Consider the following 21,448-nt stretch of genomic DNA (forward strand, 5'->3'; position numbering starts at 1 on the left):
TGATAACTGAGGCTGTTTAAGTGCAGGTTGCTCAGCTCCGTTCGTGTCCCCTGTTTGCAGGGCAGTTTGGGACCTTCTGGTGCCCCGAACTCCAGCGAGGTGATGATGTCACTGAGAGTTAACACACAAACCCCTGGGCAGGGGCTTTAGAAAAGTCATGGAAGTCCTCCTTGTTCCCAAGAGGTGCAGCATGAGGGCCCTCAAAGGAGCTTCAGGAGGAGTTCCAAGGGTGGCCTTGAACATGGACTACTTCCCGGGCAACATACTCGGGGTATTTGGCTTTTTCCAGAACAGGTAAGGAGACATGAGTCTGTGGGACACATGGCCAGCCCAGCAGAAGCAGCTCCTGCCCTCCTCCACCAGACCATGGCCATTTTGATCCAAGTATTTTAGGTAGAAATGCTGGTCAGTCTTGTCAGCAGGAAAGGTCTGTCTGGGAAGACATCCCCTCAAGTGCCTTGAGATGGCAGAGGAAGAAGTTAAACACCGAGGGTTAAGAGTCTGCCTTGCCCAGGCAGCTCCTGCAGCAGGGAAAGCCAAGAGCAGGTTTTCCAGGATCATGATTTTGGACTGAGGTGCCTAAATTTTGTGTAAATTTCACTTCAGACTCTGCTTGGATGCAGCCTTAGATGTCCTTGTTTTCCCAGTGGAGAGCAGCAATACTTCCATGGTGTTTCCCAGTGTCACTGTTAAACTAGTGATCCCTCTTCAAGAGCCATGGTGCAAGGTACGGCACAAAAAAGCTTTATTTTTTAACTAAAATAAGGTGGAAGAGGACATCAAATAACAGGGTCCGCCTGAGGGCACTGAGAGGGTTCACAGAATCACAGAATGGTTTGGGTGGAAGGGACCTTAAATCCCATCCCATTCCACCCCCTGCCGTGGGCAGGGACACCTTCCACTATCCCAGGGTGCTCCAAGCCCTGTCCAGCCTGGCCTTGGACACTGCCAGGGATCCAGGGGCAGCCACAGAATTCCTGCACAACCTGTGCCAGGGCCTCCCCACCCTCAGAGGGAAGAATTCCTTCCCAATATCCCATCTAACTCTGGGATCCAGAGAGATGTAAGATGCTTGAGAAGGGTAAATCTTGGGCTCGAGGGCTGCAGCTGACCTTGATTTTGCTCCTCGGGTGAGAGCTCTCCTGGTTCCAGAAGGAGCCTTTCTGTATGGAAGCTAAAGATCATTAAAACCTTCCAGAGGACAACATGAGATCCAGACAACATTCCCCTTTCTCCCAGCTCCCACTTCCTCACACACTCACTCGGCTGAGGAGGAGGAGCAGGTTCTGCTTGGCCTGATACGGAAGGGAGACACAAACCCCACTGGCCGGGATCTGGAGTGATCCAGCTGCACCTCAGTCTTTCCTGTCCCATCATTCTCGTGACCCAGAAGTCCTGGAAAATAAATAATATTTGGAATTGTTAGGTTATTCATCTACACAAATGTCTTGCTGTCAATGCTGTGCATAAGGATATGCAGAGAAACGGAACGTTCTTGGGATTGGAGACCAGTGGGCAGAACATTTTCTGCAGGCCCACACAGAACTGTTGGGTTGTCCCAAGCCAATGTCCCCGAAGGACATCAGAGTCAGCACTTTCACTGCTGAAATTACCCACAACCAAGATAAATACATGAAATATTAGTGGGAATATTGAGAAATAATGAAAACTAGTGCAGAAACCACGGTGGAATGTGCTCGCAGGGACATGCACAGGCACAGCCTGTCCAATGGACTTGTGGTCAGCCACGATCCTGGCTCACAACACACATCCAGTCCCTGAAACCTTCCACCAGCCTGAATTCCTTCTGCACAAAGGGAGTCTCGTGGCCTGTTTTAAAGCTCTAACAGCTTCATTTTGGTTTGAGCTCAGCTTCTCTCCTGGAGTAACAGGTGTTTGGGAAGCTGTGAAGATCACACAGTCATTGTGGGAGAGAAAACTGTTCCCCCGTGACATCCACCTGTGCTCTGTGCCCACAAACCTGAGGGTCCATCACATAGCCTGGAGTCTGAGAGATGAGCAGGGGGTGGAAGAGCCAGCTGGAACCTCTGGAAACCTGGAATGCTCATGGGATTGAGGAAGGGGGAGAGCATGAGCACTGGCCCCTTCTCCAAAAGCTGCACACAGAGATCCCAAATCACTTCTTACTCCAGCACCCAGGAGCTGACTGGGGTCAGAACTTTGGGATTTAACTGCTACTGGAAAAGGAGGAAACTCCTATTTGCATGCACAAAGATTGGGAGTGTTCTTCTTCCACTCCAGTGGAAGTTGCTGTGTGTCCAGTGGCCTGGTCACCACTGCCTCAGGTGAGCACAAATCCAGTGGACTGACGTGGGAAAGCAACCTGGGCTGGAGATGTGCTCACATAGCTTCATTTAGATCTTTCCTGATGGGAGAACCAAAGATGTTCCCACCAAACCTACTCATCCAATTACTGGAGCACTTTGAAAATGTGATACGGATCAGTGGAGCAGCCTGCGCTTTTCCCAGGACAGAGCAGGAGTGTGCAGACACTGCACTTTTGGGAAGCATGGAGAACCAGACACAGGAGCTTTGTGGCTTTTCTCCATTGGTTCTGACTTGCTCTGATTCCTTGCCTGCTCACCATTAGCACCCCGTGGTGCAGTTGTGTTTGACATCCCCGTAACAGCCCCTGATTTATATGGCCTTGCACAATCCCTCCTCCTCTCTGCAGCCTTGGGAACAGCAGAACAGACATCCTGAAACGGAACTCCTTTGAATCAGTCACTGCCAAAGGAGCAGACACCTTCAAAGACCATTATCTTCATGAATTAAACTTCACCTTTCCCAAATGATCTCTTTTTTTTTTCATGAAACAGAGCTTTTGGGGTTTGGCAGAAGCAGACAAATACTCCAGTTGGGAGACTTAAAAAAAAATGGGTGAAAGCATGACTGAGATTCAGAGAGTCACAGAATAAAGGAGAGAAAGGATCCAGAGAGAAATCCAGTGTGCTACATTCATCACTCATTCAATTACAAGGATCTGAGCAACTGTCCAGTGAAGGGAATTCAAGCTCCCCATTTGATGGTGTATCTCTGATGCTTTTCCACATGGCACTGCAGGAGATGAGCCGTGCTCCTTTCTACACCCATTCCCCACAGAAAATCTGCAAACCATCACCACCGATGTTCCCTAATTTAGGATCCATGCCCTAACATTCTCTGCCTCCAAAGCATGGCCACCACTTAATGCCCTGCTTGCTTTAGGAATGTGGTTTTCCTTCAGTCCGATGGGAACACCACGATTATGTGCTGCACGTGCCAGAGAGGCAGGGCTGGCTGGGGAAGGAGAAGGGAGGCTTCAGCTCAGAAATGATAGTACCTATTTTTGGCTCCCGGAGCCAGGCTGTGCTGCTCCCACTCTGTTTTGATGCTCCAACACGTTTTGCTGGAGATGTCACCAATCCCAGGCAGTCACGACAGTCTGGGGTGCTGGGATTCAGCCTCATGGGGGAGGGAAGACAAGCAGCAATTTTTCTGAAGTCTGAGGCAGGAACAAATGGATTTGTGGTGACTGTTATTTGAATATTAATATTTAGATGAGGATATTTTTCGGTCTGAACATATCATTAGAATACAGGAGATCTGTACCTGGCTCTCCCTTCCACTTGGCTGCAGTGGGACATCCCCTCTTTCTAAACATCTGCCCTTGTGCAGCCATGGTGAGGTTTTCTGATCTGGTTAAACATCTTGCAGAACCAAATGTCCTCTTGCTCCTCACTGCCTGGGACACACAAAATACAAACTAGAGTCTCCTGGAGTAAATTCATGTCCCAAGTGTGTTTATGTAACTACAGTGCCTACTGGGGGTGCACAGGATTTTCCTAGCACTCCAAGTGCTACAGTTCCCACTTCCATTAAGTGACAACTTATTTACATCCCAGAGTCCTGAGGCAGCACAAGCCAAAGGCTCTGCTCACATCACCTGCAGGTACCTCCAGGAGGTTGTGAGAGCCTCCTCTCCATGGCTGTGCTGCAGGGCAGCCCTGCCAAGGAGACAGCCCAGAAACTCTCTTGAAACCCAACCCTCGACCTGGGCACCTCAGTCCGTGCTGAAGGGGCTCCCCACAACCCTGTGCCTCCTGCCCCCAGCAGCCTGTTCCTGCCTGGCACTGGCCCCTCAGTCCTGCAGCACTGAGTGAGGAGGGGAGACAAAGCGGTGGCTGCCCCTGGATCCCTGGCAGTGTCCAAGGCCAGGTTGGACATTGGGGCTTGGAGCAGCCTGGGACAGTGGAAGGTGTCCCTGCCCATGGCAGGGGGTGGAGCAAGATGAGCTGTAAGGTCCCTTCCACCCAAACCATGCTGTGATTCCAAATCCAGCAGGATCCAAGGGAAGACAAGGCAGAGGGTGGGGAGCTTGGGCATCTCTGATGCCAGGCCAGCACTCTGGGAAAGCAGGGAACCAAAAGCCAACCCTTGTGGGCCTGCTGCTCACCCACCACAGGATCAGCTTTCCTTTCTTCAGCTGCTTTTCTTCATTCTGTTCTCCGGCAGCACCCTGTGCTATGGAGTGATAGAAACATGTAACAGCTTCTCCAAACACAGTTATCTTTAGAAATGGAACAGCGGAAGAAAATGACACTGAGTAGACACTGCAAAAAGAAAGCCTTCACTACATTAAAAAAGAAAAGTTACATTCTTGATCAAGGAACAAACTGGTCTGAATAGTCCCAATCACATTTTACAGCCATGTAACTCTTTTTATCTTTTTCTCTCCCAACATCTGAAGAAGATGAACATCTGATTCCTTTATGTGGGAATTGCTTAAACTAGCACTGGGAGAAAATATGCAGTTGAACATTGATCTGAAAAGATGGAGGGAGTTCAGCCCTGAGTTAACAGCCCTGGATTTTGGACAGGAGCTGGCAGAGTTCAGCCCCTCTCAGGATCAGCCCCATCCTGGTTCCTGCCAGCCCTACAGCCCGAGGCTCCTGCAGCTCCATTCTTTTCAGCAAAGGTTGGCTGAAGGAGCAAAGCACTATTTTATTTAATCATGGTTGGAGTTCTGGTATCCACAGGAAAAAAATCCTGGGAGCAGAGCGTATTTTCATGATCAGTGCATACAGAGTGGTATAAAATGTCTGCACCGCTTCTTTCCACTCCAGCCTGTGCCTTTGAAGTCATGGTAACAGCTTTTGGATCCCAATCCTCTGGTGAGACTCCTTGATTTATTAGGTAAAACATCTGGAAAAAATGAGGACTTGTGGCAGTGCAAATCCTCCAGAAGGAGCGGAGAGAGGTTTCATCTGAGCAGCCCTCCTGTCAAAACGCAGGAAACCTGAGCCCCGGCCGCTGGCTTGAGGGTGCTTCAAGGCTGGAAAGCTCCAGCCGGGCCGTTCCCGTTTCACCCAGTGGCCAGAAAGCAGCTGGGAGCAGAGGAATGTCCAGCAGCCCGGGGAGCTGGGACCACGCCAGGCCCCTGGAATGGTTTGTGGACACTCGGGTGTCAGCAGCAGTGCTGCCCTTGACAGCACCAAGGAGCCGCTGGTGTAAATCCCGGCGCTCTGGGAGCTCTCGGGGATGTAAATACCTGTGAATACCTGCCTGTCACCCTCACAGGAACAGGCACCAGCCAAACCCACTGCCCGGGCCCCGTGAGAGCGGCCTTGGGGTGACTTTTCCATGCCACAGTTACAACAGGAATGCTGGAGAAGAAAATGGTTTGGAAGGAATGAAGTCCGTGCAAGTAACAAACAAGGCGAGGGGCATTGTGTGAGGCAGATTCCTTCTTTTATTTGGAATCAGCCCTGAGGTAGGGGAAGAAAGAGAGGGGAGAGGAAGCAGCAGGAGCAGCTGGCTGTGCGCCGGAGTTCGGCGCCTCCGTGCAGTGTGTGTGGTGGGCAGACACGTGTGAGCCCGTGCTCGTGCGTGTGCATCCGGGCCGGGCGTTTGTTACACGGGGGCAAAGGTTCAAATCACCCAGGTACTTGCCTCAGAATTATTTACTCTCTGCCTCCTCCACACAACAGCCCAGGTTCCAAATTTCAGTGCCGACGCTCTGGGGAAAATCCCCCGAGAACCATCCTCTGCCTGTTATTTTCCCATCTAAATCACCCTCCCAGCAATTTGAATAACACAGTTCAAACACCAGCCCTGGTGCCAATGGTGCTTTTTGGAGGGGGCGTAGGACGGGCGGAGGAGGGGGAGTTTGGGGAGTATTTTTTTAATCAGATAAATTATTGCTGAGAAACCAGCCACTTCTCTCCATTCAATTTATACTCTATGGGGAATCCATCTAATACCCCTGCTCGGAGTGCAAGGCAGGACCAGCGAGATGCTGCATCAGACCAGGGAGGGACGCAAAAGATGGGATGGAGCGCAGGAACGAACAAATAACGGGAAGAAAGGCCTCTGGAAAAGCCTGCGGAGAAGAGGGAAAGCCAAGGATTGTGTCTGCAGCTCCTCAGACAAGGGAGGAGGGGAGAAAATTGGAGCAGGCTGGAGCGTGGGCAGAGCGGGATGGGGTGGAATGGGATGGGATGAGATGGGATAGGATGGGATGGCTCAGAACCGCAAGGAGCTTTTCACCTGCGGGGAGGTGGCACAGCTCCAGGAAGGATGGAGGATCCGATCCGGCTCTGCCTGACTTTGCAAAGTGAGTTTAGTGATTTCCCCTGGGAAGGTGCCAGTTCACCTCACCGCTGTAACTGGAAGTGGTGAACGCTTTGCTGGCCGCCGGAGAGAGGCCAGGGCCTGGGAACAGAGACAGCTCGCAGCACCCGGGCTCCAGCCGTGCTCGTAGGGCAGCGTGTCTGGGAGCCTTGCCGGGCTGTCTGGGCGTTCCTCTCATCCCTGGCTGTGTTGCCGGCTCACCTCAGGCTCCAGTGCAGCTCCACGTGTGGGGGACGGGCTGTGTCCCGAGGAGCTCCTCGTCCAAACGGGCACAGCTGGAGCTGGGCACTGCCAGCAGGGGCACAGGCAGGCAATGACTGCCCCGAGCCCGCCGAGCGAGCCGGCGACCGAACCCGCCCAGAGCCCACTGCCGCACGCGGGACTGGTTCTCTTTCATGTGTGAACACCAATTTAGTCCAGAGGCTTCCCACTCCAGCACTTCCCAGTCACTATAAATGCACACGGAGTTTTTAAAGAATTATAGGGTAATGGCACCTGAATGGGTGTCGAGGTGCACTTTGCTGGCCTTTTATTCTTCTTTATAACAAAGAATTCAAAGCTTTAGTGGGAGAGTTGGCAGTAAGCTCAGGAGATGGGGAGACTTCTGAGGATGATTTCCCAGATTCTGGGAGTGACTACAGTACAAATAATGTTGGAAAATAAAGGAATTGACTCAGCAGGAGGCAAAAGAGAACAAGTGGAAGAGTAACTCTGCTCTGGAAAGCTGCAAGGAGAATATGACACAAAGCAGAGAAGAGAAATAAGGCCCAAAAAAAGAAATCCATCGTGTATTTCAGAGGGATGCCTTCTGACAGCCTGACTGTCCAAAAGCTGCTGAGTGCCATTCTCAGGGAACTGGGCCTTACATGAAGTCCAGGGAATCCTGGCCCAAAACAGCAAAGGGATGCTTTTACTCAGAGCTCGTTCCCATCCTCCCCAACAGTCCACGGGCTCTCTCCAGTCCCCCCGGTTGTGCCCCAATCTAAGCGGTGTGGAAGTGTCACTCCTGACATGACACCCTCCTTTCCCAGGCAAAATTAATGCTTGAAGCAACACTGATCCAAACATGTAATTAAACCCCCTCTAGCCCACCTACCAAATAAACTCATTTCCCAATGCCAATTAACCTCCGAGGTTATTACTGGGGATTACAGATCTCCCTAGAATGGCTCGTGTCAGGATGCAGGGACCCCACTTGTTCTGCAAGTGTCAGGTCATGGGGATCACCTTAACCTTGCATCCTTGTCCAGCTACCACAGCCCTGGGAATAAAATTAATAACTTTCTGTCATTTTCTCCCTCTCTAAGAAATGGAGAAAGTGTTATCTCTTCCTCCTCATAATTTTTCCTTGTATTTTGCATCCCCAGACATCTGTACTTTGTTAAAGCACTGCCCATTTCAGAGGCTTTTTCCAGGACTGGATGAACTCTGGTGATAGGTATCCAAGCTGCTTTGTACATTTAGTAGTCCCTAAATGTCTGGTTTGGAATCTGTTCCAGATTCTAATCATTTCACATTAAGACTCAGGGATTCAGTAACCTCTCCCCTCCCAATCCCCAAGAAAAACAGAAACAACAGCCTTCAGCCCTAGATCAAGCACAAACCTCTCCAAACTCCCAGCTCGGAACCATCTTTCATCAGTCTCTGTTCCCCGTGACTCCCAGAGTCCACAGGATGTGCAGAGTCTCCCTGTCCAAGGAAAGAACACCCATGACATGACTCAGGACTTTCTCCTGACAGGAACAAGGTGGAGGGGCTGCTCTTGGCCAGCACGTTCACATTAAGGGGCTGTTTGGGCCTCTCCAACATTTCTGGAGCCTCACTGGGCTGTGGGAGTTTTGGGCTGCTCTGCTGTTCCACGCTGGTTTTCATCCCTCATTTCTTTGACACCTGATGCCATGTGGTTTGTAGAAATCCCTCTGGGCTCAATAAACTATGGAACTGAGCCTCCTTATCCTGCTTTTTTCTTCCACCCATGAGGACTCTGCTCTGGTTTTCTTTTTCCTCTGTCCAGCTGCAAACTTTCAGGTAACTTGTGGGAATTTTGTATCAGTGAAGTTACTCCCAACTCTGCCGACTGACACTTTCAGAAGGAATTCAAGGAGAGGGAAGAATGGCAGGAAAACAGGAGGACACCACTTTAGAAACCAAGACTAGTGCAAAAGGGCTGCTGGAAATCTTGTTTTCATCACCCGCAAATTCCCTGATGCTGGAAAACGTCCCCCACTTTCCCGTCTTCTCCCATTTGCTGCAAGTTCTGACAGGAACAGCTTCTGCTGGGAAGAGCTGACTGTGCCAGAATGGGAGAGCTGCTGTTCCTACACCGCCCTCCCCTCCCCAGATCCCCACGTTTCAGCCCAGAAAATGGAAATTGCTCTGTGTTTACCAACCCTCCTGCTCCTTCCCGCGCTGCAAGGACCTCTGTGCCCGAGCCAGGTCTCTGCTGTTTACAAGCCCATCTGCTGCTGTTGCTTTTCCTCACCTGAAGTTTGAATGCTCCGTTCAGGATTTCGCTCGCCGTTGTGTTGGGAACTGCAAAGAGCAGCCAAGGATTTCAGGTGGGAAGTGAGCAGCAGGGAGACAGGAATACAAATCTGTTCTCATCTAAAGAGCCCTCAAAATAATTAAAAAAAAGAAGAAAGAACCAGATGAAAGAGGAAATTCCAAATGTTTTGAGCAGCACAGTCATTCCAAGGAGAGTGTGTCTCATATTTTTGTGAGAATTTGAACATTTAGAACCAGAAGGGAAAAAGCACAAGTGTTTCAATGGCTGCTTCCCTGAAATTACCCTGGTCCCTCTGGTCTCTGCAGTTTAGTGTCTATAGGAGCTTGAAAGTGAGTTGAGAGCTCTCCATGCAGTGTAACTCAAGGCCACATCTTTCCAGGAGTAAGGGGAGACCCTTGGGATTCAGAAAGAGGCTGGAAATGTCTGTGTCTGCCCTGAGGCCTTCAGTGGGGTGCCCAGAGACTCCCCTGAGCAGCAGAGCTGCTGCCCGCCTGCCCGAGCCTGCAGGAGGGGTTCTCTCTCTGGAGGCTGATGGATTCAAGCTCTCTCCTATCCTTCCCCTTGCCAGCAGGGAAGCACAGTGTGGAACAAGCCTGGGCAGGTGCTCAGACACCACCAGGCTCCTGCCAGGAGCAGGGAGGGGAAGCAGCCAGGCTGTGGATCAACGCTGTGCTCCCGGACACGGCGTGGCTGCAGTGGGAACCAGTGACCCCCCAGCTCTGCTGGGTCTAGGTTCTGTCTGCTCCCACTTGCAGCCTCCCAGTCCCTGTTGGTGCCTGGCTTGGGAGGGAAAACAGAAATTGTTCTCCTGGACCCTTCCCAGCGTCAGTGAGAATCAGGAGAACCCAAAGAGCTGAACTGCTCCGGCCAGAAAACATCGGTGGCTGAAGTGTCTTTGCTCCCACCCTTCTTGTGCTTTACACCTGGAGCTGTGAACTCAGCCAAGAGCTGGCTGAAGGGAGCAGCGTTTGCAACGGGCTCTGCTGTGCCCTGAGCTTGGGGAGGCCCAGCCTAGCCAGACACACCTGCCATACCATGTGGGACAGCAGACGGGCGGGTTACAGAACAAACATCCATGGGAAGTTCCCACTCTGTGTGTGGACAGGGACTGAGAAGGAGCAGGAAGAACTGGAAGGTGGAGAGGATGGATTCTCAGGAAGGAAAAGCCCACCAGACATTCCCTCTGACTGTGCCTCTGTGCCACTGGACCACAGTGCACTGATCAGCTGCACCAGTTCCCAGCCAGGAATCTGCCTGCTTTAGGGAGGAACATGCTGTCCCACCTGGCAGCTTCCTGGCCCTGCCCTACCAGCTCAGCACAATGCACAGATCCTGTCCCAAGGCTGGAGGCTGTTGGGAAAGGAGGCTCCCAGGAGGGCAGGAGCTGGCTGAGGCCTCCACTGTGGCCAGGGCAGCTGCTCTGCTCCGACCTGGAACCCGGGGTAACGTTCTCTTCCCTCTGCAACGCCAGCGGCCCTTCCCCAAAGGATGTGTGTGTTTGGATTATCTCTCTTTGAGGACTTCACAGTGCAGAGCAATGTCTGAAGAGCCCAGAACTGCTCAGAGGTGTTGAGTGAGTGCTGGTTCAGCTTCCCCAGCCCCAGAGCACTCAAGGAAACTGCTGGATTTACAGACACACTCCCAGTGGAGCCAGCAAGGTGCTGGGATGCCCTGGAAATGCAGCGCTCAGCAGGTGAGGGCAGAAAGACTGAAATTAGACTTTGCAAAAAGTTCCTGCCTCGTTCACTCCCAGAAATGTCCTCCTTGAGCCCAACTGTTCCTGGGAATAGCTGTGTCTAACACCAGGCAGTGCTGCAGCTCCCGGGGCCCGGAGCAGGACCTCTGGAGCACACATGCTCGTCATGAATGCTAATCCAGGAGCGGGAACGACCCGAGAGCAGAACCTCGGAGGGGATTAAGCACACACTGCCTCACGGAGCTGCGGTGCAGGGCGGGATCCAATCTGAGCGTCCTCCGAAACACGCACTCAGATCTGGCTGCTCCGGTGTGGCCTGACTCCGGCAGGATGGAAAGAGCTCAGGGAGATGGTGAGAGAGCAGAGAAGGGAGAAAGGAAAACAGTCTGCTCCCTGTGCCCCCCAAAAAACAGCATTTCACTGTGCACTCTCAGCGTGCACAACAAACTTGTCTCCCTTCCCTCGGCCCGCTTACATTGTTCACTTTCCTGCAAATTGTTTCCACATTCTGTATAAATAACCCCGGTGCCAGCGAGGGGGAGGGGAGCCGCGGGGAAGGGGTGGGAGGAAATCCAATGGCTTTGTTACTTTGGAAAAAGAAGGTGGAGGATGAAGAGGAGCGGTTGGAGCTGCAGCCCTGGCAGACGGAGCAGAGAGTTGCCATCAAGCTTGCGTTCAGACCTGGAGGAAGAAGAGTAAACAAGGAGATTATATATAATTACAGACAATCATGTTGCCGGGGATAAACAGGAATCAAAAGCACGGAGGCACTGGAGTCTGGCACATCCCCAAGCACGGAACAGAAGCCAGCCAGCGAGAGGCACTGCGGCTGGAACGCGCTTCCCTTTGGGCCTGCTTTCACTTAGCTCAGGGGCTGGGGGGTTTTGCCTCTCTTTTTGGCTAGAGGCATTCCCCCATAAAGAGAGGAGCCCATCCAATGGGGAGCAGAAGCCAAACTGAAGTCAGCAGAATTCTTGTCTGTGACATTCACAGATTACCCTGTGAGAAACGTCAGAAACATTTGGAAAAGATACAGCCCACTGAGGTCAGCAGGAACAACAACAACAGGAATTTCTGAACAAAAATGGCTTTAGAGACACTCCAGAAGCTGTGCCTGAGTGTCCTGTGGGCAGTTCCTCTTTGGCAGGTCGCAGAGGGGGAGCTGCAGCTCAGGGTGGCACTCGGGTCCTGCTCGTGGCTCCCAAGGATCCAGGGCTTGCTCAACAGGGAAATGATGAACAAAGCCATGGAGCAAACCTGAAACAACAGCAGATGGGCCATAAGGGCTGTGCTGTGGGTTTTTAAATGAGGGCTTGGGGGAATTTAACAAAGAAAAAAGAAAAGGAGCCTCCTTTGTCCTTCTTTTTCCTTCCTTGAAGGCTCTGGAGAGTCAGAGGGAAGGTGACAAACAAAGGACAGCAGCCTCCGATGGTGACAGGAGGATATTGTTTAGCAAGGCAGTGTGAAGAACTCTCTCCCAGGCACTGTTTTCAGTCCAAATAGCTCACAGCCTGCTGAATTCTTAAGCCATTTTCCTGATCTCTCAGCTGTTCTTCATTGAGAACACAGACAGATACTTCAAAGCAAAAAAGCAGAGAGGAAAAATAGATTTATATAGGAAACAACCAGACCCGTGTTTAGAATCTGCATAAGAGTAGAGGAGGCAGGAAATGCTCACAGGCTCCTTCACCTTCTCCCTTTCAGTACAGGTGCTCTAAGTGTCCTTTCTCCTAAGGAAAGAAAATGGATTTTTAAAGGGAAATGACGTTTACTCTCTGAGAACAGTGTCACAGTTGGTGGATGATATTACCTGCCTATCTGGGCGTAGGATTGCGTATTTTCTGTGAATTCATCATGATGGGCATTTTTGCTCTGCGATTTCTTCTGCTGACAAATCCTTCCCCAGAGGATGTACCTGTGTGTGTGCACATGCAGGGACGAGTGAAAGATCTCTCTGCTGGCCATGTAGAAAGTGTTGGGGCATCACAGACAAGTGATAAAACAGGAGTCATGTTCCTCTCAAAACTGCTGTAAGAGCTCAGAAAGAGCAGAGTGAATGAGCTTGGAAAAGACAGTAAAGGGTTAAAAAAGGTATTTCGGGTCCAAGTCTTATCTACTCTAAATTTACATCGACTCTGTGAGGTAATATTTAAGCAATCTACTCCCATGCCAAGTTACAACAGCTCCTTCCAAATACCCCAGACAGTGAACAGAACCAAGAATAAAAACAAGATAAGACAACGATAGCAAAAATAGCCGAGCGAGCGCGTCCTTTCCCACGTGCCCCTGCACAACGTGGGGCACAAAGAGAGCTCGAGCCATATGGTGAGAGGGTAGGTCTGGACAGGCTACAGCCTCTTGACTTTCTCTTTCATTTGTACCTGGCCAAGAAGGGAGAAGGACACAGAGCTCTTGTGCCGATGATCTGGCAAAACTGAAATGAGGTTACTGATCTCCTGCAAGCACAAATGAACATCAATCACCAAACACTCATCAAGGCGCAAAACACAGTCCCTCGGTGTTATTAGACAGCAAGAATTAAGAGTTTATCAAGCTGGAAAGAGCAGATCCTCGAGGGAGAATGGATTTCATAAGCAAGCAGCAAATCCTTCTCCAGGCACCTCGGTGCGACTTCGGCAGCGAGAAAATCAAAAGAGCTCTCACCTAAAGAGAAACACACAGGAGTGTTCCCAGCAGGCGTCTTAGGAAAAGCCCTCGGGGGGAGAAAGTGTCAATCCTGCCTCGCCTCCTCCTGCTTTCCTGAAGCAAAGAGCGAAAGAAGACAGGGGGAAATAAAACAGAGTATGATATTTGCATTGCTGCTTATTTTTGCCCTGCAAAGCCAATCTGTGTGTGCTGGAGGAACGGCTTGCAGTGGCTTGTCACAAAATCTCTGCAGCTGGGTCAGGCAGGGGACACCCTGGCTTAGGACAGGCTGGAGGCAGCAGTACCAGCCAGACACATCCCACGGAGGTGCACCCCCAGAGCTCTCCAGGGCTGCAGTGGAAGCTGCTGGAGGTTGGCAGAGGTGAAACTCAGCTGCATCTCACCCTGGTAATCCCATTTTGGAGATAGGAACTCAGCCATGGGGAATGAAAATGTGACTGAAGCATTTCTTTATTCCAAGTTTGCCTGGCTGTCTTGGAAACCCAACGATAAAGGGACAGAGTAATTAGGGTTTTCCCCAGCTCCTTGCTGGTGGTGCTGGAAATCCTTGTATTCCCAGCCCTAGGACACTGTCATGTCCTAAAGTGTCCAAGTGCACAGCAACTGCACAGAGATGGGGGACTTCTCTGAGGTCAGGGACCACAGGCTGGGGGGACCAGGGGATGAGCTGCAGCATCACCCACCGCACCTTTCATCACCAGTGACCTCTCCACGGCCCCACTTCCCTACCCAGGTGCTCAGGAGGCAGATGTTTAAACCTGCCAGCCAGAATACAGTGCTTCCCTGTCACTGTTCACGTGCCGACATCCCTTACGAAGCCACTTTGGAAATGAATATTCCCATTTTTATGCAAACGGACAGGGAGGAGCTCAGCCCTCCAGGCCAAAGCTGCTGGGCACAGGCACCTTCCAACACGTGCCTGTAACAGAGGCAGCAGGGGAACCCAACATTGTGTTTAATGAAAAAAAGCCCTGCTTCAAGCTTCTGAAGGGTTATTATAAGCTGTGGCGAGATGAAACTCAAGACATAAGTCTCTTTGTATTTAATAATACATGGGATCGATTTTTTCCTGTGGAGAAACTTCAATGAACACCTTTTTTTTTTTTGTTGTTTAAATCTTTTGTTGCAGGTATTGATTATTCATTGAAAATCTAAACCCCAAAGATGTGACCAAATGATTTCACAAAAAAGGTCTGATTTCTGCACCAAAGCAGGCATTTCCAAGCAGTGACAACCCTTTTGCTGTACAGACATTGCAGCGCTGATGGTGAGTTTATAATTAGCCTGTACAAATGTGTATGCAAACGTACATAACTGCATTTCAGGGGAAACTACTCACCCCCCAAAGCAAAAATGCAGCTACAATGGGAGCCAGAGAAATGCAGCAAGCATTCTGATCTTAGCAGGTAACTAAAGCAGATTAATAAAAGTCAATTTATGACCAAACAGTCCCCAGAAAGGCTCCCACAAAGCCCGCTTGGAGAGCTGTGACATCCAAGCCACCCGTGCCTGCTGAAGAGGCACCACTCCTTGGCTTTACTATGAAATCACTTTCTCACAGAGAAGGTCCAGCAGCCAATGACACCTGTGTTTCTGTACCTGCTGTAACGCGAGGGTGCCATCCTTTTAAACGGGTATTTATGCTTTCTTAACACCCCAGATCTCCTCCTGAACGCTGGCTGTACTGCTGGGATTTATTCTCCGAGCTGGAGGGGGGCTGGAGCAGCCGTCAGGAGACGGGGATTGAGACGCACATGAGACAGGAGGAGGCAGGGGGAGAGAAAGAAAGGAAGAAGATCAATTAGCGATCTGATCCCGGGGACAAAACAGCACAAATGTGGTCCCTAAAGTTCCCCCAAGTCGGTCGTGGGCGTAAGGGCTGGGGAGGGACGCGGTGCTCTGTGACAGAGCCCAGTTACAGCGGCCGGGCACGAGTCCCCAGATCACAATAAGGCAGCTTGAAGGTGACAGATTTCATTGTTGAAGGTGATAAAATTCCGCGTGGCGCGCTGCAAAACAAGGGCTGGAGCTGCGCCCGGAGAGGGAGCAGCGCCGCAGGCAGCGCGGCGGGAGGGAGCGCTCTCCGCTCCGCTGCTCCGCCGGCCTGCAAAGCCCTGGAGAAGGGCCCGGGGCGGGGACGGGTTTGCTCTCGCCTGGCACAGGGCAGGGGAGCTGCTGGGAGGCATTGCCACCTGGGCCGTGGGAGCGCCGTCTGCCGTGGGTGGGCACCCGGGAATGGGAAGGGAAGGGAAGGGAAGGGAAGGGAAGGGAAGGGAAGGGAAGGGAAGGGAAGGGAAGGGAAGGGAAGGGAAGGGAAGGGAAGGGAAGGGAAGGGAAGGGAAGGGAAGGGAAGGGAAGATCCTGCAGGATGCACACCGGCCACTGCACCTGCTCCTGCCCGTGCTCCGTGCAGCTGCTCTCCCCCAAGTCCCTCCCATCTCCTGTGAGGGTTACACCCGCATAGGCTCGCCATGAACAAGGTGTCCCAAAAGCTTCAGGCTTTGCTTTCTAGAATAACCCCCGATGCTGTTACACAGGTAAAACACCCACCCAGCAAAAGCCTGACCTTTGCTGCCCTTAACACGTGCCCACTTTGCTGCAGTCTCTGTGGAAGGGCTGGGCAAGGACAGGTACTGACTCTCAGTCACACAGAGGTGCAGCTCAGGCTGGACACTGCCCCAGCCAAGCTGCTTGAAATGCAGGAAAGACTCAGTGGCAGAGATGTGAAAACAACAGGAAAATCAAAGCCTGAGACTAAAGGAGCAATTAGACCAGCCTCGGAATATATTTGAGTCAAATCAATCCATACAAGAATTGCAGTCACGGTGTGCTGGTGCCCACACTTCTCCCTCCCTCCCTCCCTTCCTCCCTCCCTCTTCATCTCCCTCCCTCCCTCCCTCCCTTCCCACCCCAGGCTGAGCTCCAGCCTCACTGTCTGCTTCATCAGAGTATGCACAAAGTGCAGTGACAACACGTCTCCTAAGATGCTTTATCAGTTTTGCAAAGTCCCAGTTCATCCTCCTCTTGTGGATCCATTTACATATTGATGCATTTATTCCCCTCTCTCCAGGCAGGGCCCATGAGATTAAACTATTTTATTTACAAAGACATTGAGGTTGCAGCTCCTAACAATTAAGTCAGCCAAGATGGAACTTTGCTGGTGCTCTCAGATTGATGTGTGAACAGAGGAATCGGCCTCGTCAGCGATTTGGGAGCAGCCGGGGGGACTGGCTCAACCCCATCTCTATAAACCACTCAATAGCTGCTGCAACTGGGAAAAATGAATTGGGGTGGTGGGAGGCACCAGTGAGCAGAAGGGAGAGATAATGAGGCAGCAGAAGGAGTGATGGATAAAACCAGGAGGAGAAACTTTCCCAGCAGGGCTCACCTTCAAAGGTTGGTACTCCAGAGTGGGTTGTGCCTCCTGGGAACTCACAGGCTCCTGGGAGCTGCCCCTGCTCCGTCTCCCCCATCCAAGCCGGGCACACAAGGCTCCAGCACATGTTCCCGTTGGATCCTGTGCCTCCCACCAGGTGAAATACATCCATCAGAGCACCTCAGGCTCCTTAAACACCAAGCTGAAAAGTCACCTGCATACTCAGGCCAGTATAAATCTGGCACACTATTGCCTCTCCCTGACAGCAACCTCATCCAGTGCCAGCACTCTTCCCAGCATCTCTGACATTTCAGAATTATATTTAGAGGCCTGGATGGGAATTTAATTTTGAAGTTTTCCACGGCACCCTGTCATATAAATATTCTGCAGTGCCTGCCGTCGGGGGTGTTGGTGCAGAGCGAGCCCATGCCGCTGCCTCTAATTAAACAGGCCCAAGGAAGGGCACTAAAGAGTGCTGGAACCATCTTAAAAGTCAGCACGTGTCTCCCTATTAATTCTCACCCTGATCTTTTGCATAGCGCTATCGCCAGGCTAATTAATCACCGGTGTGAGCTCGAGCATTAATTGGAACAATGAATCATTTTTTTTGTCTGTTCCTGGCCACTTCTAGCCTATAGGAATGCAACTACTGCCATTACTTTAATAATTATTATAAATATAAAGCCAGCAGCACGCACTACATCGGGTAGGCATTAAAAAAGACGTGGTATTTGGCCTGGAGCATTAACAATCTGGTGCATGTTCAGGAGAGTGATGGATGCAGCCCACTGACAGACTGGAAATGTGCTCCCTGAATCACTTTAACTCAGGACACTTTATGAAGGTGCTGGGGAAAGCACAGGTTTCAGGGATCCAGTGTCTGGATCAACACGCTTCAGCAGGTCCCGGCCACTCGTGGCTTGTTGGGACTTCCAGGGCGCCCAGGCATGGAAACGTCTCCATGAACTGCACGAGGGGAGGAGAAGCTGCTGACGGAGCTGTTCCGAGGGATCAGATCATAAATGCAGGGAATGACTCAGGTGCACCCTGCATCCTGCCCAGGAGAAGCACCTGCATGCACAATGCCCAGCTGGGACGTGGCAGGGACTGCGCAGGCACTGGGGTCCGGACTCACCGCCGGTGTCAGGCTGGCAGAGGCACTCCGGGCTTCGGATACTGGGAAACACAAAGCCACAGGATGAAAACAGAGCTTTTTAGGGAGGAAACAAAAGCTAAAATGTGAACAGCTATAAAGCCCCAGTTTGTCACCCAGAGGACAGCAAGTATTTCCTTTCCTTGCCAGCCTGGAGGCTGGGGAGAAGCAGAAGTGGGTGAAGGAGAGCTCAAGGTGAGGCCCATTATTTACTGCTGCTGATGAATAAGCAAACCCCCACATCATGTTTTCCTCCAGGACAAGAAAAGCTCTGGAGTGTTTAGCAGGCTGGGCAGTTGTTCTTTTCCCCCTCTTGGCGTGTGTTTTACACGCTCTTCCAGCGAGACACAGGCCCACTATTAATTGTTCACACAAAAAACACAGGGAATTCTCCTCCGCCCCCACTCAGACCCAGCAAGACCGAGTGGGGGAGGGCTGGAAAAGTCACCTACTGAGACAGAGGTGGGGGGAATAATGTAAGAAAGATCTAAAAGGATTTGTGTTGGTTTTTTAAAAAATGTAATATACTTCTCTGCGCCAGTTTAAAAGCACAGGCTTGTTTGAACTTCCTAGGGAAGGCGGGAGCGTGGGGCAGGAATTGGCAGGCTCCGATCTGGCTGCTTTCCTTATTATGAGAAAATCCACTCTGGTCTTGTGCGAGGGTATGAATTCTTCATCTCATATTGTGTTTGCACAGAAGCGTGAAATACATCCCGAGCACTGGTGCCCGTCCCCAGAGCACAATGCGAGAACAACGAGGGCACTGAGAATGGGTGAGAACGGGGCCGCTGCTCCTCCAGGGCCCGGGCTCTGCACTGCAGTCCCCACATCCGTGGCGCTGAGAAGGAGAACCCGAGGCACGTATTTCCTCCCCAGTGCTCGGGGGCCCTGAGCTCTGAGCTGCCGTCCCTGTGGGAAGCTCCCGCCTTCCCTTCCGTAAACGTTCCCCCCGCTGCCGCTGAATCACCAAATAATCGGGAGACCCGTGGGAAGGGAATTAAAGGGTGGTTATCACGCTGCCGTGTTCTGCTCACTTTATTTGTTTTAAATGACCATGAAAGCAAAGGGGGGGAAAAGAAAACACACAAGTGGAAACTTAATTGAGCTGCTGAAATGTCTTTAAAGGAGCATTCTGGGCTGGATTGCGATGCCTCGGCTCCCACTGGTGGCATTTGCTCACATGAGTGGGCAGCTGATGAGGCAGCTCGGGACCTTTCTCTGAGTGATCTGTGTCTCCTGCTGCGTGTTTGGAGCAGAGGATGGGCACAGACATCCAGCTCTGGGGGCCTGGAGACACTGCACGTCCCAGAAAGGGGCAGGATGGGAGCGGGCTGCAGGTACCCAGCATTGCTTCGGGCTACACAGGTCAGAGTCCTTGTTTCACGGCAGGGTTTGCTACTCCGAGGGGAATATCCATGTTGAGGTACAGCTTTTCCCTCCTGGAGCCAAAGACCATCTGCCCTGGCTCCATTTCTGGGCAGGAGGAAAGGCGAACCCGTTCTCATCACAGGCACCAAAGTGCAGGCACGAGGTGACAAAACCACCTGAAGCCACAAAGTGGCCTTGGTTAGATGCTGTCTCAGGGTGGAGGTTTGGGAAGGGCATCCAGAGGGGCTGCAGAGCCCATGGAGGATTTATGGGGCAGGAGAGTACATCAAGGAGCTGGGCAGCAGCTGGTCCAGGACAGGAGCCCGATCGGAGGGACAGGAATGGTGCCACAGGAACAGGAGGGAACTTCCCAGCAGAAAAGGACCAAAATACGGGGAGAAGACTCTGGCAGAGAAGAGGGAGGAACTGCCCTGACCAACTGGCTGGAGCTGGAATGTAGGAGAGGGGGCAAAGAAAAGCCAAGATGTGGAAAGGCAGGTCCCACAATCCAGCACAAACCAAGCCACCCACACCTGAGGGAGAAGACAGGGCGGGACCATGTGGGAAAAGGGGGCTCAGGGGATCCAGTGTGGGAGCCCAGGGACCTGACAGGGAACCTGCTGGACCTGCTGGAGCAGCCACACTCCGGCTAATCTCCGAGTGGAACAGAACTTGCCTCTGGCTTGTTACACCCCATTTTATTATGAGTCCAATATGCACCCAAGTAAATAAAAATGTGTTTCTCTCTATTCAATCTTCTGCTGGATCTTAAAATCCTTTAACGTGCAGGCAACTCTATCAAAGACCCTTGGGAAGGATCCCTGCATTTTCATGCCTGAGTTCCGAGTCCTGTGCAAATCCAAACAATGGGAGGAGGGAGAGCTGAGCTGCTCTGCCCTGCTGTGTGCATCCCTTACACTGGCCCAGCACTGCTCAAAGGAATGGACCAGCTCCTTTCTGACCCAGTCGTCCAATCTCCTCCCTATGCATGGGCCAACTCCAGCCCAGGAACAGTTTTTGGGATGCCCTGTCTCCTGCTCAGTTCCTCCTCCCCATAACTCCATGGCCCAGGCGTTTTGCCAGGTGCCTTCCAACCCCAGGATCTCCCAGGAGCCTGGTGCTCTGAAATCCAGTGAGGTGGGGTACACATCCCACTTGGGCTGGGAAGATAATGAAAAGGGCAGCCAAGAATGGGAAGGGGGATGGAGACCTTCCTGCACACCTCCTGCTCCACTGGCTCTCACTAGGTCAGCACTTTCTGGGAATTGCTGTGTTGCCAGATGTTGATTGGGCATCTGACAGGAGATGAATAAAGCCAATAAAGCTCTTATTTCTGGCTATAAAAACAATAATGAAAAGCAGACGGGGTGGGAGATAGGCTGCCCAAGGCCTTCCCAGGCCACACTGAGCCGACTGTAGCAGGACCTACCTTCAGCTGCCTTCCCTTCCTGTTCCCTCCTGCCTGTGTGCCATGAGCAACAGCCCTGAGCTGGAGCACTTGGACGACGCTGTGTACAGTCAGAATTCCTCCATTCCTGTCCAAGGCACTCCCTTTGGTTTACTTTGCCCTGCCAAGCTCCCCAGCCCCAGCCCTCCTCCAGCGCCGTCAGTGCAGAGCCGACCCCACAGTGGGATCAGGGCTCTGCACGGCGGGGCAGCTCCGGCGTCCCCGCACGGGCCAAGTCACCTCCTTTACAGGACGGCTCCCCTGCCTCCAGCGCGGCACAGGAGAGCTCTGTTCCCGTGCCAAAGGCTGCCCAGGCCTCTCTCCCCGAGGCACAGCCCTGCCTGTGCTTCCAGCTGCTGCACAGCTAAAGACCAAGGTCTGAATATCAGGCACTTCCTTCGTGCTCTGCTGTACCAGCCTGGGGATATTTGGCCAGTTCTGAGGAGTTCTGAGATTCTGAGATGTATTTCTGCAGGGAGAGTTGCTACACAGCTGCCAGCAGAAGAGCTGCCTTTGTCCCTCCTTCCAACAGTGACACCTCTGCTCTTGGGAAGTGCTGCAAATGGGGCAGATCATAGAAAATCACAGGACCCCAGACTGGT

The 21,448-nt window shown here is 51.9% G+C and overlaps 2 long non-coding RNA genes across 2 annotated transcripts in view; one reads left to right on the plus strand and one right to left on the minus strand.

The window, feature by feature from the left end:
- Window positions 1-20,129, plus strand: part of LOC125332881 — a 31,371-nt gene extending 11,242 nt beyond the window's left edge. The window contains exons 6-7 of the long non-coding RNA XR_007206646.1: window positions 14,632-14,769; window positions 18,729-20,129. This is a non-coding gene — a long non-coding RNA (uncharacterized LOC125332881). The remainder of the gene's footprint in view (window positions 1-14,631; window positions 14,770-18,728) is intronic.
- The window catches only part of LOC125332880, a 104,379-nt gene that overhangs the window by 10,540 nt on the left and 72,391 nt on the right, over window positions 1-21,448 (minus strand). The window contains exons 11-18 of the long non-coding RNA XR_007206645.1: window positions 16,891-18,054; window positions 15,102-15,219; window positions 13,500-13,595; window positions 13,217-13,291; window positions 12,646-12,863; window positions 4,457-12,565; window positions 3,613-3,745; window positions 1,113-3,505 (exon numbers count right to left, since the gene is read on the minus strand). This is a non-coding gene — a long non-coding RNA (uncharacterized LOC125332880). The remainder of the gene's footprint in view (window positions 1-1,112; window positions 3,506-3,612; window positions 3,746-4,456; window positions 12,566-12,645; window positions 12,864-13,216; window positions 13,292-13,499; window positions 13,596-15,101; window positions 15,220-16,890; window positions 18,055-21,448) is intronic.

The sequence above is a fragment of the Corvus hawaiiensis genome, chromosome 13 (genome assembly GCF_020740725.1).
Source record: "Corvus hawaiiensis isolate bCorHaw1 chromosome 13, bCorHaw1.pri.cur, whole genome shotgun sequence".
Taxonomy (NCBI): domain Eukaryota; kingdom Metazoa; phylum Chordata; class Aves; order Passeriformes; family Corvidae; genus Corvus; species Corvus hawaiiensis.